Below are 4,698 nucleotides of genomic sequence, written 5' to 3'. Positions count from 1 at the left end.
TGCACATTGTGTAATAATAGGAGACGTATAAAATAAAACTATATACTAATACGTATATATATATATATATATATATATATATATATATATATATATACAGTACACATTCCACTATCCGAGGCTTTCCTTTTCTTTTCTTGCTGACGATAAATTACGCTTTTAGAAATGTTGTCTGAAAACAATAAGAATATGTGCAAAAAATACAATCAGAGGTAGAGGTCTTTAACAGGAAATAAGCAAGGGAGTTGAAAAATTTTTTATGCATGTAAAAAATATAGACATGAACCAACTTGTGAAATAAAAAGACCAGAAAACTACTCTTTCTAAATTATGTGTAAACTTTTTACCGAAAACGAAAGTTGCACGAAAGACTTTTTGTCCGTTTTTTGGCCTCCGGTGCTTGGGGTCCCTGATTCAATCCCAGCTCGTGCCGTGTGAACTTTGTCGTGCATAAAGACCGTGCTCATGGGTTTTCTCGGGTTTCTCCCGTTTCCTCCCACTTTCTTCATTCAGTACTCATCATCACCGTCTCCTTTAGCGTAACCGGTATAAGTATGCGACGTAAATCTAAATATTTCATTTCATTTCCCTTTTCTGCTCATACTGCTGATTATGCGCGATTATGCCAACATCCAACTCCGCGGATAATCGTGCGATTACTGTATATACAACTAATACAGATACAACTAATTATATTATCAGTTACAGTATCGGTTTTTATTTACTAATTTGCCTCACTTTATTTGCATCCCTGCAGTAAATAATTCTTATCGATAATAGTTAAAATGTATATTACATTTTAGTGCTTCACGACTGAATGATCATCTGCCTTACGTTATCTCGCAGCTGAAGAGAATGCTACACTGAAAACTACCTTGCGTTATAAAGGGTAAGTGAAACATATCTTAAAAATATCTTTCATACATTTCATTGTGTACATTAAAGAATGTAAGTTTGCCTTTTTCCTGTAATCAATACTTAATAAAGGATTTATTTTTATTTATTTATATACAATTTCATACGTGGTTCGTGATAGTAAACTCGATAGGACACAGTGGCACTATGAACATCCGAATCACTCATCATTCGAACATTCAAATATTTATTCGAATATTAGTATATTCCAAGTAATGTTAACGACGTTAATATGCTTGCCTTTATAGTTAATAATGTCAATTCTTACTTAAAACATACTTCCTTAACAGGACATTGAAGAAAAGGTAGTTGCCAACGGCCATACCATGCTGAATATACCGGTTCTCGTCCGATCACCGAAGTCAAGCAGCATCGGGCCTGGTCAGTACTTGGATGGGTGACCGCCTGGGAACACCAGGTGCTGTTGGTATACTTTTTCTAATTTTGTTTTTCACAAAGACGAATATTCTCACATCGTTCACCACGATAATTTCGTAATCATGCATTACTTAAAACAATTAGCAACGCTTTCCACGCGCTGGTCTTTTTGAGTATTCACCGACAAACCTACGTAGCTACAATAACTCACTCGAAGCCATATGCATTCGCCAACGGCCATACCATGCTGAATATACCGGTTCTCGTCCGATCACCGAAGTCAAGCAGCATCGGGCCTGGTCAGTACTTGGATGGGTGACCGCCTGGGAACACCAGGTGCTGTTGGCATCTCTTTTTCAAATTTCATTATCCTTCAAGTACGAAAATACTAGAAACATTAATTTTATAGTACTTTCAAGAGATAATTTATCAACATTATTTCATAGCGATTAATCGATATTCTAAGCGTTATACCCACTATTTCTTACACTAACAGCCTGTTTATTTGCACGGCACATTAAAATAACCTGATTTCCGATCCGTGTGCACCTACTACTATACTTAACACGGAATGTATTACCACTTTTTAAAAGTAAATTATTATGACTAAGTGTAGATCTCCGGCGAGTAAATGCCTTTCGTATACAAGCACGACACATCTCCGCTATGTGCTTTACTTTTTTACTAACAGCATATAGAAATTGGATTTCAACGTGTTTCTACATAACAGAATGAAGCAAATTTCGTGATTTAACTCTTTCGAATAATGTGTTGGTCCTGACAAGGACCGTTTGAAATGAAAAATCTTGAAGAAGATTTTTACTTAGAGCTTGTGTACTTGGTAACAGCCTTCGTACCCTCACTTACAGCGTGCTTGGCAAGTTCACCAGGCAAAAGAAGGCGCACAGCTGTTTGGATTTCCCGGCTGGTGATAGTTGACCGCTTATTGTAATGGGCCAAACGAGAAGCTTCAGCAGCAATACGCTCGAAGATGTCATTAACAAAGCTGTTCATGATACTCATAGCTTTGCTAGATATGCCAGTGTCAGGATGCACTTGCTTCAAAACTTTGTAGATGTAAATGGCATAGCTCTCCTTCCTCCTCCTCTTCTTCTTCTTATCTCCCTTGGAGATATTCTTTTGGGCTTTACCAGCCTTCTTTGCAGCCTTTCCGCTAGTTTTTGGTGGCATGATGACTCACTCGTTCAGCAAAATTAGATGTGTCCGCCGATTTATCGACTTCATTTAAATTACAGTACGTGTTTCAATTCGCGCCAACTGCCTTGCTTTTCATTTGATGCACTCGGGTGCACGCTTGAAGTAGTAACAAAACTGACTTGATTCATGGGAGGCCGCAATTTTTCCTCTCATCTTATTACGAAAGAATATTGAACAATGTCTGGTCGCGGCAAAGGTGGAAAAGTCAAGGGAAAGAGCAAGTCCCGCTCCAGCAGGGCTGGCCTTCAATTCCCAGTAGGCAGAATCCATCGTCTTTTGCGAAAGGGTAACTATGCCGAACGAGTTGGTGCTGGCGCTCCCGTGTATTTGGCTGCAGTCATGGAATACCTGGCAGCTGAAGTTCTTGAGTTGGCAGGCAACGCTGCTCGTGACAACAAGAAGACTAGGATTATTCCACGTCATCTGCAGTTAGCTATCCGTAACGACGAGGAATTAAACAAGTTGTTGTCTGGAGTTACAATCGCTCAGGGTGGTGTTTTGCCCAACATTCAAGCTGTACTTCTGCCCAAGAAAACTGAGAAGAAGGCATAAATGTAAGACCTATATCTCATACAAATCGGCCCTTATGAGGGCCACAAACCCCTTTATAGAGGAGATTTACGATTGAAATGAATTGTTTTCGATATACAGACTCATCAAAAGTGTCTGAGATAGTTGCTTAGTTTCATTCGAAATTCTCGCTGCTATTCGATTAATTAGTATATGTGTAGTCGTCGATCGTAATTGAAGCCCATAGGAAGTCACACTAACTTTAGAATACTCCAAACAGCGATGTGCTTAGTTCCCACTACATTATTAATTATAAGATCATTACCTTTTGTATTGTCGCTAGCTACATTTTTTTGATATTTGCGTACATCGGGCTCATATTACCCAGAGGACAGGACAGTCGAGCCCAGATTCTCAGCAATGGAAGAAAACCTCATACCACATATTCTCATGTACTTCATGCTAGACAAAGGAATTTCCAACATTCTTAAAGCACTCATGTTTCTCTCTTGCGTTGGCTTGGCTGAAATTACTCTGTTCAATATGTTCTCGACATTTATTATTGTTCATTACTATGCCCCAATGACATCATGAACAGAGCGGATCAGAAAACTTTCCTAAATTTCTTTTGCAACATAGTAATGACATTAAATGCACACTTAAGTACGATTTATTCTTTGCAAGGTCGATATTCATATTTGTGTGATATGTGTTATATGTATATGGTTTGTAATACGCAACTACTCTTATTCTCTGATCTCAGAACTCATTTGCTACTGTGCCCAACGAGCGAGCCTAGGTTTCTTGTAACTACTGCCTTTCTTTAGTAAATAATGTGAAGTATACAATGCATTAACCTACATCTCATATTTGTATTACTCTTTATTTTAGTAACCCGCTACGAAGTGTCATTAATTTACATGTAAATCACAATAGACACTACCGCAAAAGAAAGAAATCGAACCCAAGACCACGTAAACAAGATAAAGGACAAGATTCAGGTTTCTAACGCATTATTCGCCCCTCACAGCACAGTATAGAAGTTGTATAAGCCTCTATACGTACATCCTACTGTCAGAACAGAAATTCCGACTTGCGTTTCGCATCTCTCATGCTCGCTACTTCCAACAAATCGCCAATTTCCAACCAGAACCCCTTCTCCAGCATTAATACTGCTACATGATATGAATACGTATACATGAACGTACATAATGTAAAAAAAAACGTATGATTTTCTCAAATTAATCTCTCTACGTCTGTAATTTAGTGTGCATCAAAAGGCTTTAATGTAGTTACACGAATTCTTATAATCTAACAGAAAATCGCACAAAGTAAATCTTTCCCTTTATATAAATTTGTTGGCTCTGAAAAGAGCCGTTTATGCCAATTTTATATCCAAAATAGGAGGAACCCCAACTTAACCTCCGAAACCGTACAGGGTTCTTCCTTGCCTCTTCAAGGCATACACAACATCCATAGCTGTCACTGTCTTCCTCTTGGCGTGTTCTGTGTATGTAACAGCATCTCTGATTACGTTCTCCAGGAATACTTTCAATACTCCTCGGGTCTCTTCATAAATGAGACCAGAGATACGCTTCACACCACCACGGCGAGCAAGACGCCTAATAGCGGGTTTGGTGATACCCTGGATGTTGTCACGAAGAACTTTACGGTGGC

The 4,698-nt window shown here is 38.7% G+C and overlaps 2 non-coding genes across 2 annotated transcripts; both read left to right on the top strand.

Moving 5' to 3' along the window:
• Positions 1 to 1,226: 1,226 nt before the first annotated feature.
• LOC145677008 (5S ribosomal RNA) lies at positions 1,227 to 1,345 on the top strand. Its single transcript, XR_014129580.1, has one exon. It is a non-coding gene; the product is annotated as a 5S ribosomal RNA (ribosomal RNA).
• Positions 1,346 to 1,522: 177 nt separating this feature from the next.
• LOC145677004 (5S ribosomal RNA) lies at positions 1,523 to 1,641 on the top strand. The gene has a single exon (XR_014129576.1). It is a non-coding gene; the product is annotated as a 5S ribosomal RNA (ribosomal RNA).
• Positions 1,642 to 4,698: the final 3,057 nt, after the last annotated feature.

The sequence above is a fragment of the Thermobia domestica genome, unplaced genomic scaffold, assembly GCF_964235325.1.
Source record: "Thermobia domestica unplaced genomic scaffold, izTheDome1.hap1.1 HAP1_SCAFFOLD_530, whole genome shotgun sequence".
Taxonomy (NCBI): Eukaryota; Metazoa; Arthropoda; class Insecta; order Zygentoma; family Lepismatidae; genus Thermobia; species Thermobia domestica.
This window is presented reverse-complemented; position numbering and strand designations above follow the sequence as displayed.